At 42.8% G+C, this 15,144-nt stretch overlaps 1 protein-coding gene across 3 annotated transcripts in view; it reads left to right on the top strand.

Annotated features, from left to right (window-relative positions):
* C6H11orf24 (chromosome 6 C11orf24 homolog) overlaps positions 1 to 15,144 on the top strand; it is a 64,826-nt gene that overhangs the window by 26,300 nt on the left and 23,382 nt on the right. Inside the window, exon 1 of one of the 3 annotated variants that reach the window (XM_077818188.1) lies at positions 12,870 to 12,993. The exons of the other annotated variants lie outside the window; for them this stretch is intronic. The gene's annotated coding sequence lies outside the window, so the exon portion shown is untranslated. Of the gene's footprint in view, positions 1 to 12,869; positions 12,994 to 15,144 lie in introns of those variants that run through there. 3 annotated transcript variants of the gene reach the window in all.

Genomic DNA, 15,144 nt, shown 5'->3' with positions numbered 1-15,144 from the left:
AATATTTGCACTGTAAAAAACAAAATATTTTTCAATTCAACTCATACAAGTAGTACTGTACTCATACTGTAGTGCAATCTCTATTGTGAAAGTGTTACTTACAAATGTAGATTTATTTTTTTGTTACATAACTGCACTCCAACACAAAACAATGTAAAGTTGTAGTACCTACAAGTCCACTCTGTCCTACTTCCTGTTCAGCCACTCACTCAGACAAACTAGTTTGATAACAATTTGCAGGAGATAATGCTGCCTGCTTCTTGTTTACAACGTCACCTGAAAGTGAGAACAGGCACTCGCATGGCATTGTTGTAGCCAGCGTCACAGGATATTTACATGCCAGTTGCACTAAAGATTCATATGCCCCTTCATGCTTCAACCACCATCCCATAGGACATGCGTCCATGCTGATGACGGGTTCTGTTCAATAACGATCCAAAGCAGAGCAGATGGACGCATGTTCATTTTCATCATCTGAGTCAGCCGATGGTTGATTTTCTTTTTTGGTGGTTTGGGCTCTGTAGTTTCCGCATCAAAGTGTTGCTCTTTGAAGACCTCTGAAAGCATGCACCACACCTCGTCCTTCTCAGATTTTGGAAGACACTTCAGATTCTTAAACCTTGGGTCGAGTGCTGTAGCTATTTTTAGAAATCTCAGATTGGTACCTTCTTTGTGTTTTGTCCAATCTGTAGTGAAAGTGTTCTTAAAACAAACATGTGCTGAGTCATCATCCAAGACTGCTAGAACATGAAATATATGGCAGAATGCTGGTAAAACAGAACAGGAGACATACAATTCTCCCCCACGGAATTCAGTCACAAATTTAATTAACGCATTATTTTTTTAATGAGCATCTGTGGCGGTTCAATACAAGACAGGACACAGCTTTAGGCAAGCAAGCAGGCTGGTCTGCTGACGGGATTGCCCCTGTCAGCTTTTCCACCTCTCTTTTATTTCTCTCCCCCCTGCGCATTACGTACTCCGACCGCAAAAGGCATCAACAAAGGAAATATGACTTTGATTAATATTCTTATTTACCAGCCTCTATTTACTACAATCTTTGTTCTCAGGCCTTGAGCTCAGGCCAAGGAAGCTTCCCACGGTTGATGTCCTTTAATTGACTTCCCAATGGTCCATGTTCCCATGGGTCCATGTCCTTGGACAGAGCAATGTGTACATCGCTCCTACACAACAGTCAGGGTGTGCCCTGACTGTTTCCAGGTGCATGAACGCTACATGAACCCTTCAAGCATCCTCAGCATGGAAGCATGTCCTCTGGAATGGTGGCCAAAGCATGAAAGGGCATACGAGTGTTTAGCATATCTGGCACGTAAGTATCTTGCAACACTGGCTACAAAAGTGCCATGTGAAAGCCTGTTCTCACTTTCAGGTGACATTGTAAATAAGAAGCAGGGAGCAGTATCCCCCTTAAATATAAACAGACTTTTGTCTTAGTGATTGGCTGAACAAGAAGTAGGACTGAGTGGACTTGTATGCTCCAAAGTTTTACATTGTTTTGTTTTTGAGTGCAGTTATGTAACAAAAAAATAAATCTAAATTTGTAAGTTACTTTCGCAATAAAGAGATTACACTACAGTACTTGTATGAGGTGAATTGAAAAATACTGTTTCTTTTGTTTGTTACAGTGCAAATATTTGTAATAAAAAAGAATATAAAGTGAGCACTGTACACTTTGTATTCTGTGTGGTAATAGAAATCAATATACTTGAAAATGTAGGAAAACATCCAAAAATATTTAATACATTTCAATTGGTATTCTATTGTTTAGCAGTGCGATTAATCATGATGAATGTTTTAAATTGGGATTAATTTTTTTGAGTTAATCGCATGAGTTAACTGCAATTAATCGACAGCCCTAGTTTCTAGTCCTCATGGGTGTGGAGAGCTTCAAATTGTAACCCCAGTGCACCCTACAGCCTCAAAAAGCAGAAGGCAAATTAAAAAGAACACCAAATCCATTATTTTTTACATAATCTCATGATTTTGATGAGGCTGACTCATGATCTTTTGAACATTCGGGATTGGCAATCCTGAGCGGGAAAGATGGCCAGATCTTGTCATACATAGGTCGAAAAACAATTTTTGCATGGTTTGCCAACTCCTGGACAAAGCATCTCTTTCAAATGTAACTACTATGCTCCCAGCACAGACTTTGACCACTTGCCCAGTGCTGGGCATAGTGTTGACCTTGGGATACAAGTCTAAACCCCAGATAACAATCGGGAACCATTTGTACTATGGATGAGAGAGAGCTGGAAAGGCTGAAACTTATTACCTAGGAACCAGGGGAGATGAGCTTTTAAAAGGTTACAATAGGTCTCTGGTTTTGTTTAAATGAATTTAATACTGCTCAGTTGACAACCCTGAAGACTGAAGTCCTCTAGTTCAGTGGTTTTCAACCTTTTTCCATTTGCGGACCCCTAAAACAATTTCAAATGGAGGTGCGGACCCCATTGGAAATCTTAGACATGCTTTGCCGACCACAGGTTGAAAACCACTGCTTAGTTATTAAAGAGCAGGTACAAAATTTGGTATCAGCAGTGCAAGCTTCCTGCATTGCTGTCCTGCCAGTGTGCCTTGCTTTCCACCTCTCTTTAAGGCTCAGAGAGCTATCTTTCTATCCCCATTCGGTCCTTGACCATGACTGCTGGTACAGATCTTGCACAGTACAAATTGTGAAGTGGTCTACTGGCATCTGGGCTGGAAACACTAGAGTAGTTCATGTAGGCCACCAATAGTCATTGGACAAGGACCTTTGGTCTCTCTCAAGCTGGGCCAGGCTTGAGCTGGTGACCTCGAATGGGAGAGAAGGTTACCAATCCCCTAAGACATATACAGTCTCCTAAAATATCTCTGGAGTTTCCTTTGACAAACTTGCTTGGGGATTTTTTAATTATTTTCATGAAGATTTTTGTGAGGCAGAGAGATTTCATAGCTGCTAAATGTCTTCCTCATGTGATGCTATCCTAACCAAGAGCCACCACCATGCTCCCTTTTTCAGTATTCAACTACGGGGTGGGAAGAGACCTCGCAATGTGTGTGTTCTGATAGCGAATGAGTGTTGCAGCGTGTGGGACTCTGTTTATGATTCTCCAAGCTGCACTTTAGGCTTTTTCCCATAAAGCAGGTGTAGAAATGTTGCTACCAAATATGTGGGATTTCATCACTGCCTGGCTGCGTTTACCCTTCCGAGCACTTTTCTAATTCCATGTGTGCAGACAGCATCCAGGCTGGGCAGTAGGGGATGTGCGCTTCCAGCATGTCAAACAGGGTGCATTAATGCAAACTATGCCTCCTTTTCTAATAATCTCTACTTTAACTTCAGCTATACCCATTCCAGCTGTTGTGTTCCTGCTTCTCTGCAACATGCTGTTATGGCCCTGAAGGGCGAAACGTACAGTGAACTTTTCAAAACAGCGTGACATATCTGAGTAGGCATAGCTGAAGAAATTAACGCACCATTCTCTGGTTTAAGACAGATATTTCTTTATAATGGGTACTACTTGCAGTAAGGTTTTCTGTTGGTTTGTTCTTGTAATTGTTGTTCCTGGGGAGTTTTTGTTGTTATCCTTGTGTAGACTCTGTCAGCATAGCTAGGCTGGCATAGCCCTCTAGTGTAGATGCAGTGTACACCATCAGGCGTTTTTCTGCCACCTCCCCAAACGACATTAATTAAAGTGCTCTTCTCTTAGGAGAGCTGTGTCTACGCAGGGGTTTTTGTTGGCATGGCTATGTTGCTGGGGGGTGGGGGGTGACTTTTTTGCATGTCTGGTTGATACAGCTACATCTGTATAAACTTTAATTGTGTAGACCATACCTAAATGAAATCCCAAAGGACTGTCGCCGTCCGAGAGAGTGAATCTGTGCTGTTGCTCATCTCTACTCCAAGCTCAAAACTGAGGTTGCACCTACCTCATTGGTCGTGTGTGTGTGTCTTACCGACATCATCACGAATCTGATGTTTGGCAATTTTCATCTTGACACTTTGCCCTCATGCAGCTCCCTGCAGAAGGCAAGTAGCCTTGCTTCATCTACTGCATGTACAACAACCTAAAGTGAGACCGTGGGGCTGGAGCAGAGGAAGGGTTCCAGATCGTTTTGCAAAATACACGTTGGTTTGGTATGGTGAAAGCGGGAAAGAAAGTCTGACTATCTGAAATATTCCATAAAAGGGGGCTTTATACTGTGCACATCACTATAGTATCTGAGCACCTTCGGCATAAAATCATTAGCAAGGGCCAACTCCTTGGTAGACTTCATTGAGTTTCTGACACTTTTGGGGTCAAACCTCTACTGGGGGTAGGAATTTTGGTTTCAATTGCGGGGGGGGAGGGATTGTAGGGTGTGTGTGTCAGTGTTCTTAAGGCAAAATCTTTCAGTATGACTGAAAAGAAAATACCCATGGTGAGGGGAAGAAGGTTTGGGGGGGAGAGCAGCAGAGAGTGCTACAATCTTGACAAATCAGGGTGAATTTCCATTTTCCATCTTTTTTTCAGCCCTTGTTGGTGCAAAGACAGGTGTGAAAATGTAAACAGAGTTGCTAGGGTTGAAAGCTAGTCCCTAATCTTTTCATAAAGATCACAGGTTATTTAAAGTCACTTACCTAAACTTACCTTCCCTTCCCCCCCAGATCTTGCCTTTGGGTCTATGTAGCTCATGCCTGGAGATCTCTAATTCTTGGGCGGGCTCAAAGCTGTGACAGCTGGAAATGGCATTCCGCCATATTACTACCCATCTTCAGACCCCAAATTACTTGGGTGATTGTCCAAATAAAGCTTATATGTACAGACCTCAGCACAAGTACCTGGCATCCCCTCCACCTGTAGCAGGAGGAAGTGTGTTATTTAGATATACCTATATCTATTGTGTGTGTATTGATTATATAAACTGTTTATATGTGAATTTGGGGAGTGTCCTACAGAATCCTTTTGTTAACCCTCCCAAGATGGCCTGGACCAGTCTTGTAAGTGATGTACAAATTTCATGGCGGAGACCAGCGTTTCTCAAATTGGGGGTCCTGACCCGAAAGGGAGTCGCAGGGGGGTCATGGTATTGCCACCCTTCTTCTGCTGGCGGCCAGAGAGCAGCGGCTGTTGGTAGGGCGCCCAGCTTTGAGGGCAGCACCCTGCCAGCAGCCACGCAGAAGTAAGGGTAGCCATACTGCCACCCCCTGTACAATAATCTTGTGGACCCCTCCCCAACTTCTTTTTGTGTCAGGACCCCTACAGTTACAACACTGTGAAATTTCAGATTTAAATAGCTGAAACCATGAAACTTACGATTTTTTTTAAAAAAATCCTATGACCATGAAATCGATCAAAATTGACTCTGAATTTTGTAGGACCCTAGTTATATGGTAGCTATCACATAAGATTTTTCCCTCTGCTGAGATTTCTGTTGAGAAAAACAGATTTGCTACTTCTGATTTCCACATTTCACACGCTCTTCAAAATCAAATAGCTGGGAGCCAGCAGCTTATACTTGTTGTTGCTATAAATATGATTTCCGAGTTTGGGGAGGGGATGTTTTTGTTTTGATTTGTTCCTATATTTATGCTGAAAGATGCTATTAATATTTCCTCAAACTGCCAAGGTTTGAGTGTCTTTTTTGCCTTACCTCAAGTGACCTTTCTTGCATGCTAGGGAATGGCTGATTGATAGACGTGTGTAGTGCTAAAATACCTAAGGGAGGGTGAGACTGAATTGTGGCCGTTTAAGTTTTATTTGCTCCAAAGTAACACTTGGCTAACCATACCTTCTGGCTGAAAGCGTTCTGGTAGAAATAACTGTCTTACTGAGTAGCTATTTGAGCACAAGTTGTTGCTATGTATGTGTACGCTGTGTGTATTTCCACGGGAGACTTGTTGACTATAGCTTAGGGTGCCACCGTCTCTTGACAAGCAAAAAGCACCTGCACTACGATGTGCCTAGTTTCGTGGGAGCTGCAGAGAAGCCAAAACTTGAGCTCCCGCAGCATCTCTCCTACACTTGCTGCCATACCAGCTTGTGTGTGCTAAGTTTATACAGGTGCCACTGGGCTGCCATGCCCTGAGTGGCAGTAGTTAACATTGTGTTTTAAGTTGAAACATACTGTGTGAAAAGCCCCACATAAGGTCTCCCATTTACACATGATGACAGCACGTTTGTAAATTCACTAGCACCTTTCAGTCACGATTAGGCTGGGGAAGGCAACAGTGCAGCTTGAATGCACATTTTCATTCCTTGGGGGTATTCGTGTTGACACATTTATTTTTAAATCCCGGCTTTATGCAGTTAGCCTTTGGCAGTTCATTTTTCTTTATACTAAACTGGATTGGTGCAAATATTCCAAAACAAGCCACGTTTTCATAAATGAAATGGCTGCCTGGTGATTTTTCCTGGGAAAATCGAGCAGCACTTTCTACCAGGTATACTTCCAAAACAGGGAGCTGAGCAAAGCAGAGGGATGATTTGATTTTTTTATTTGTTTTATTGAAAGCAGAAGTTTGACATGCACAGGGCCTTTTACAAAGTACAAATGTGTGCCTCTACATTAGCCAGGGTAACTAATACACTCACCCATAACACTAAAGATGCCATATTCTCCATAGAATCTAAGTTAACCTGCACTATTCTCCCTCCTCCATTGCCTCCCTCTGCAGATGAAGCAAGCCTCTGACTCTGGGAGATTATTTGTAACTTTGCCATCAATATGGGCTGAATATATGGATTGCTCTGAGTATCTGGTGCACCACTGGGTTATTCATTACATATGAATTCCAGCAGCCATGGGTTCAGAACCTATTTTCTTGCCTTCATCTACCTATCAAAGCACTTTCTCCTGGGTGAACAGGTGAATTGTTACCATCTATGGTACCTGTATGCCCCCCATTGCTGTAGCATCTGGTGCCTCACAACCTCTTAATATATTTCAGCTCCATGAAGTGGGGAAGTAACATTGTTGTGCAAATGGGGAACTGAAACACAGAGGGGTTAAATGACTTGCCCGAGGTCATACAGGAAGTCTGGGATGGAGCAGGGAGTTGAACCCTGATCTCCAAGTTTGAGACTAGCCTCCAACATCTGATTTCTCAGTGGAAGAGGGAAAGATCAGTCAACCGATGTGTTTTAAAACCCAGCACGAGAAACTGCAGGTGCTCTGTCATGTCTTCGGAATTGAGCCCTATGTTTGAAAGCCAGAAATTAATTCAAAGTATACCTGTTGTGTGGGGAAAGGCTTTCAATGCCACCTCCTGTAGTGTGGAAGGATTGTTCCTGCAAAGAATTCCCTTCCAGTGACCAAAAGATCTTTGGCTACGGAGAGCTCTGTACAGCATAGCGGGGTTCTGCTTGGTGTAATGGGCCATTGTCAGCAGCACAGGGTTCCGAAATACCCTATACTCGTGAGTTTCTTCATGTTCAAGCAAATTCCAGGATAAGCACAGTTTCTCAGCAGAGCTTGCCAACTCCTTGGAGTTTCACAGGAGCCTCCTCATGCTGCTTTTTATTCTGCTTGTTATTTAGAGACCTGTTTATTTTCTTTAGCTGTTCACACGTGGGAGAGAAGGACTCTTGCAATGGGAAGCATATGGCGCTTGAGGAAGGCTTGACTTCAGCAGCTGGAAACTTCTGGCTTTGAAAAGCATCAGCCTGACACTAAATCTTCAGGTAGTACAGGAGTAGCCACCTTGATTGATTGTATTATTATTTGTATTGTGGTCTGTCTGCTTGTGGACACAGTGGTTTGTCCCTTACTTTCTAGGACAGTGATTCTCCTCTGTGAGGGCCAGATGTGAATTCTGATGACACTCTGGGAACAAGTGCCTCTTTGAGCTAACCTTTCTTTGTAACTCTTGGCATGTGTTGAGTGTTCTTCCATTAAGGAAGACTTTCAAAATCCTGTTTGTCCAGCTGGCTCCGCCTAACAGACACATAATATTGCTATAAACATTAAAGTGGCAAGTCTGTCATATGCAGACTGTTGGAGATTCACATGCTCTGCCACAGGCAGAGACCTCATGGCAAGCTAGAGCAGCTGTTTCACACAATGGGGAAAATAATTTATTTACAGCAACTTGATTAAAATGTTTTCTCTTGGTGGGATAATTGCTTTGGAAAGACCGTTAGTCTTCATAATAATCATATCTATTATGTGCCTATCTTTTCTGGGTATGTTTCGGTGGAGACACATTATACAAGAGAAACATCACAAATGTAGTATCAGGACAGACCAGTGTCTGATCTTATCTGGTCTCCTCCCTGCTGCAATTGGCCAGGCCCATTGGTTTGGAAGAATGCAAAAACCCCGACATCATGCACTCAGCCAGCTATGTAATGTTGTTGTTCTTCAAAGGAATGTGTGGGAGGAGAGACTGATTTTCTTCCTGACCCCAGCTTGTGATCAGTTTGTGCCCCAATACATGGTTTGTAGCTCTTGTAATTCTTTCCTAGCTAGAATAAGTACACAAGGTATTTTACTACATGTATGGGTCTAAATCCTCTTGAGTATTGCTAAGCTGTTTGCTTCAATAATATTTTGCAGCAGTGAGTTCCATAGGTTGGTTAAGGGAATGTCAGGGAAGTATTCATATTTTTGTGGTCAGGTTGATTTCAATTAGTCACCTTGCTCTGAATACATATGACTAGCTGATACCAAGCTGACCATGACTGAATGATTGATGTATGGAAGAGTAAGATTTTATTCAAGGTCTTTATATCAGCATAGTATCTAAGTGCCTGGTCCTGAAAAGTTTAGCCATTGGCTAGCTGACATAATGCTGACCACAACTTTCCCTTGTCTGCGCTGACCAGTCAGCATCCTGTTAGCTAATTCAGTTGCTAAACCTTGTGTTTAAATGCTGTTAAATTTCCAAATGGAGACAATGGAGGAGTTAGTTCTCTATTGGCCATTCCATCTTTGCTCTCTCTGCCGAGGCAAACAACCAAAAGTTTGCCCATTGGTACTGATTGTGGAGTTGATTCTTGTGTGTTACCAGTCTTCTATTTGCCGTGCAACATCCCGGGACATTCATTGGATGGCGATGACTATCCATCATCAGCAACATGAGCTGGCTGATGTATCAGTGACTTAGGAGTGAAAGATCCATCAGCACCATTTCTCAAATCTCTGCTTGAAAGCCTTTGTTCCCCTCTCCTCTAATATGAAGAATTTCACTGATAACTTGAAGTGATGGGGAAGAGAAGCTCATATCAGAGGCCTCATATTGCCCTTTGACTATTGACCTCCTTTTTACTCCTGTAGTTCCTTTAATTGCCTCTGTTACGTGGCAGAGATGACAACGTCTTTGTTAATCTCTGCCTGCTCAGAGTAAGTGTCCTTGTGAAAGACATCTACCGGTTTAAAGGCATGAATGGAGAGAGAAGGCCTGGCATGTGCTTCCACTGGGAATATTGAGACAGGCTTCCTTTTGTGAGCTTAGCATCTCCCTGATCAGTGGGATCCTTGTAGCATGCACTTTATAGCACAAGACATCTAAACAGTGTCATTCTGTGCTGGGTGCGGAGTGTCAACAGATGCATGGTTACTGCAGATGGACATCTGCATCTTAACTGTTCCTTACTGAAGTGGAGGAGTAATGGGGGTTTGAAATGACAGAGAAGTGCTTGATACTTGCAATTTATAGCCAGCTGTGAGTTAACGTGATACAAAGGCTGCTGTAAGGGGCTCGCCTTGTCTGCACTGGGAAATTGAACTGTTGCTGAAAAGGTCCCTTCTCTCCACTCCATAACCTTTCCCCCGATCTGATATTGGTAATGGCCTGCAGTGGATTAAAGCCATTAAGGAGTTTTAGCAAAAATTGCTACCAGTGGTTTTGCTGCCCTACTGTTCGCATTGTGGGTTGTTTGTTTTTTTTTGTTTGTTTGTTTGTTTTTGGTTTTTTTTTAACCACGGTTAATAAAGTTTTTATCCATGGCTTCTGCAATAGGGCCGAACACTTCTTGTTCACGGCTGTGCTTCCAGCTAAAATTCTTCAGCAGTAATACAGGTGCCTCCGCTGCTGTACAAACTCCCAGGGAGAGACATTCCTTGTCTCAAAGAGTTTATTATCTAAACAGACAAGGGGTAGGAGGAAGGGAGTATTCTTAATTCCTAATCCATAACATGGGAATTGACCCACAGAGATTAAGCGACCTGCCCAAGGTTACACAGGAAGTGTGTGGCAGAGCTGGGAAGTCAACTCCGGTCTCCTGAATGCCAGTGTGCTGCCTTCACCACAAGTCTTTCCAGACTCTCCATAGTACTACCATGGGAAGGTGGCCTGCAGTTAAACACAGGGTGGTAACAAGTTTTCAGAGTCTCCCCCTTTTTTTTTCCTAAATGATTTGCAGTCTTCAGACAGTGAGCACTGCTGCGCTAACATTGTCATTGCACCCTGGTATGTTATTGCCTGTAACCATCTGAGGTTTGTAGTTTCCTTCTGCAGACTTTGTATCTTGGTGTAATAATAGCTTTATATAATAAGGAACAACTGGTAAGGTCCAGATGGACCTTGAACATGTTTGAATTCCAAGGATCCTGAACCATTCCCCACAAGATGACAATCTCTCACTTAAAAGGGTGAGCGATAGTACTGGTGGCATCAAACTCCTAGTGCATCCTGACTTTGATTAGCTGTACGTAACTAGGGGAAGTTGTGTATCTGTAGCTTTGGTTTTCCTAGGGTTAATACTTGCTCTTGGTACAAGCCAATAGGAGACATTGCTAAACCCAGAATGCTGGATCAGTGCAGGAAGTTTGGTTAAAGGAACAATTTCCAGACCAGGGACAGCTGCAGATCAACTTCTGCATGCATGGTCACCAGTAATTATTTCTCTACCCTGTAATGTAAGGTAACATCTCAGCCTTGTGCAATGCCATGTCCTTCCTTTAGGTTGAAACACTGTTTATTTGCAAGTCTAATTAGTGAAACTTAATAGGAACAGCCTCTTTGTTTGCTATTAACTTACTTCAGAAACTAAGGAAGCCTGCGATAGCTATAAAGCTGCCTTTCATACCATGATGTAACTTGGTCTGGTGGTGTGCAGTAAATATGCTCTGTGAGCCAAAGCAGACTTTTTTGCTTTTCCAGCCACTCTGGAGCCTTTTAACTGAGGTGGTGAATTCACAATTCAAACTATATTTGTTTACTTGCTGTGGGGCAGAGTCCTTCATATAATACAGTGAAATAATTTTGAAAAAGATTGTAAGGGTTGGCTAGAACTTAAAACAGCACTCTTTTTCAGCTCACAACCCTGTTGTCTTAGTGCTGTTGCTCCATTTCGGGTGTTATAACTCATACTTGACAAGTACCAGTGTGGATATAAATCATGGCCAGAATGTTTTCTCACTGATATAAATCCTAGCCATCTTCTCGCATCACTCCTCCTCCTCCTCCTCCATGCGTCTGATTCAGAGTCCAATGGACTCAGAGGTCAATCTGATTTACCTCTGCTCTGGTCATTCTTCTTCCAAAATAAAGTGTGTACATGCGCACACCCCTACAGCTTTCCAAAACATCATCCTTCGAGTTGATTTGTAGTAATATTTTTCAAGATTGTAAAAAAGGCTCCACCCAAGTGCTTTTTCCCCTTCCATTTAAAAATAGTCCCTTTACTCACATTTGAAATCAAACCATGAAACAAATGGCTTTTCCTTACCAAACTTTAGTTCAGATTTTTCTTTCTAAAGAATGAAGCACGTTCAGACATTACTTTGCAAGTTGTCACCTCAAAACAATTTTCTGGAGTTTCCAGAAAAGACCTCAGAATAAACACAAAACAGCACATTTCTGAATGCTGAGATTACATTGTGTGGGCTTGATCCTATAGCCTGAAGAGTAGGCTTGTTACTGTGGAGGGAAGGTTGTACTAGCAATGTCTCTGCTGTACCTGTTCTGTAGATAAACAGAGGACTATAGTGTCCAGAGATGTCATCCCGGCTCCAGGTGACATGATATGCTGCTGCCCTGTGAAGATGGCAGTCCTTGGTGAGCTAATCTCTACTTTAGCCTGGTTCCATGGACTGCTTGGGACCACGGATGTGTCGCTGGCACGGTTCACCAACACACCTGATGCCTGCCCCTTTTGTGGCAAGAAGGAAACCCAGGTGCGCACCTACCTGCAGGGTGCCAGGCTGTAGTCCCTCTTCCATCATCTCCAGAATCTCTTATTGAGGTTATGGCTGCACTGTTTCCCCACACCTGTTCCTCTGTGGAAACCCTGGCCATAGCCTTACCAAATCACTAATATACCTCATCAGCCGCCTCCTGGCACTGGCTAAGATGGCCAGCTCTCAGTCCCAGAGGGATAAGCTCAACAGGGAGGTTCTCTGATTATGGGGCCTTTTTCCATTCTCTAGTCCATACATGCCTCTGGGCAGAGTTTCTCTAGGTGGCATCCACTGACTCCTTGATCAGGATCTCAGAGCAGTGGGCATTGTCTGAAGTTCTCTGCTTCGTGTCTCCTACTCTCATTTTGTACCTATCACCTGAATCACTGTACCTGGTTTTTTTTACCCCTGTACTTTATCTGGTTTCTGTGGCCTTTCCTTCACCTGAAGGGGCAGGCCTTTAATTCATGTGGGCTCTGCCCTCTTCTCCCAATCCTCAGATAGAATAGACGAATGCTTTTCACCTGCTTAACTGGTAGCTGTTCGGTTAATAGTGTTTTGGTGCGTGTGTGATAGAAAGGAAGATTTGCTTTATTTCAAAGATTCCCTCTTCCACCACTGCCCTAATTATAACTCTTATTTCAGGCCAGTTTTTATCAGTATCTGCCTTCCTTTCACTTTTTTTTTTTTTTTTTTGCACAGAATCTTGGTTCAATGCAAGAAAGTGAGCAGCAAGGGAGGAGCATTTCTTAAACCCTGCAAGCCGTGCTTCTGGGCTGTCTGGATGTGTTTGCACTGCAGTCATAAGTCATCCAATTGTTCATTCCAAGTTTTTCTGGTTTTTCAGTTTGCTTGTTCCCTGATGAATTGTAGCTGTTGTAGATGGTAAATGTAATCTCTGCATTTTTATATTCTACTTCTAGCCCAGTTCGTTTAATGTCTTTGGGGAGGCTGATGGGATAGAGTGTTAATACCCAAAGAGTGTTTTGTCCTGATCTTTGGAAGCTTGTTTTCTGACAGGAGCACTAGTGTTCACACTCTTGAATTGCAGTTACGGCTGTGCAGGAAGAGGGTTTTTTCTAGGGCAGCTCTGGTGACAAAGCTGGTTCTTTTCCTGGCTGTCACCCTGTGGGGTAAATGGTTGAGGAATCTTTGAATATGCAAGGGAGCTGTGTGGACTCTGGGCTCTAAAGATATGCCACAGGGTGGGAGTGGAGGGGAAGGGGACATGGATTATAATTGGAAACTGGTAGCCACTAATTCAAAAGTGAGCTGTAAGTAACAGTGAATCACTTTCTGGCCTTGTGGGACTGTGCTGGAGAAGATGAGGCAAAAACTAGGTGGTGGTTCTGATATTTGATATGGAATTACAAAAATGTCTTCTGGATTGTATTAACGTGCATCTGCATCTGGTTATCCACTCTCTGGATTGGGAAATGAGCTGTATTCCCTGGGCCATATCATCACACATCCGCACATGCACACCAGCTATAAAATCTAAAAGGAGAATTGTAACTTCCTAAGCAAAGAAACTTTAAAATGGCGTTAAGATTGTAAATACGTAGCAATAACTTGAGGAAAAAGCTCTCCTTGTTTTAGAGTTGAAGTTAAGCCAGCACTTACAAGAAAATAAAAGAAACAGAGAAGAGCTGAGAGAATCATTGATTTTTTTAATTTTTTTTGTTTGATGACCAACCTGAAAAATCTTAATTTCTAACTAAAACTGAATTTTCTCAGGTTTTTCTCGACCAAATGAGATGGAAAAAAATCTTAATTGAGTCGAACAATATTTCAAATGTCTAATCAAAATGACATTTTCAAAATAGAATGGTGAGGTGACATTTTTAGAAGTCTTGTTTTCAATTGTTTTAGCTGAAACTATTTGCCAAATAGCTTCTGTGCCCTGAAAACACATTTTCCAGCCAGTTCTCTATTTAGCAGGCTAGCTCAAGCAGAGCTTAACACGGTGTATGTCTCCTGAAGCTGAAAATTACACTTCTAACTCGAAGTGCAGACATACCCTTAGTGGTATCCATTTCAACAGTCTTCCCGCTCACATAAGGCTAATTTGCAATAACTGCTGTGAATCCTTATTTTGGAAGGGAAGGGATGGTGATTTGGGATGGTTTCTCTGATCATTCGAGAGCTTTAAGGTGCTAAATAAAATTGAGCTTGAATCGTGGCAATAATGTTCTTAGTAAGTCTGTGTAACAAAGAAAGTGAGGAAAGATATACAGACAGGGGAAATCTATGGGAATGAGTCGTGTGGGTGATACAGGCCACATCCTTAGCTGATGTAAATCTGTATAGCTCCATTGACTTTGGTGAGACCACACCCATTTACATCAGCAGAGGATCTTCCTCCAAGTCTCTCCTGTTCTTGTTTTTGTGGGGATGGGGAGTAAACGCTGGATAATGAGCCTTAGGGAACAATTGTGTACTGTTGGAATGGATGCACATGATAGGTCTGAGCCAAGAGTTTTTTCAAGAGGGATTCATGATGTTGGTTTGCTCTGTGTCTAGGAGTTGAATTTGAGACCTCTGAAAGGGGTCTGATGCTCAGAAATCGCTGAATACCTACCCTCCCTCTCAAAATCCGTTCCTCAGAGATGTGACAAGCTGGGCACCAAAAACAGGCACTCAGAATAAGAAGTCACTTTCTAAAAAATCTTGCTATGTGTCAGTAGCTGTCTTCTGTAGTTCTTGTTAACTGTGGGTCCTGTAGGGCAGGGCAGAGCAAGGTCTTTGCTATACCGTTCCTTTAGTGTTAGCTGATCCCTTAAGAGCCTGTTGCTTAAAAAAAGGGAAAGTACCAGGGTGATTGGTTTTAGTCGACATCTAGAGCTGGTCTTCCCCTGCTGGCTAATAATGGGCTAACCAGTAAAGGCCTTAAAATACCCTGGTAGAGGAGCACTTGTATAGAAGGACTGAGTTCTCCGCCAGGTTCCAGTGAGGTTCAGCTTACACCCATGGTCACCTCAGCACATCCCTTTCCCTCTCTCCACTTAATTTTCTTCACTTGCAGTGAAGTGGTTC

The sequence above is a fragment of the Eretmochelys imbricata genome, chromosome 6 (assembly GCF_965152235.1).
Source record: "Eretmochelys imbricata isolate rEreImb1 chromosome 6, rEreImb1.hap1, whole genome shotgun sequence".
Taxonomy (NCBI): domain Eukaryota; kingdom Metazoa; phylum Chordata; order Testudines; family Cheloniidae; genus Eretmochelys; species Eretmochelys imbricata.
The sequence above is the reverse complement of the archived record's forward strand: the minus strand, read 5'-3'. Positions and strand labels throughout refer to the sequence as shown.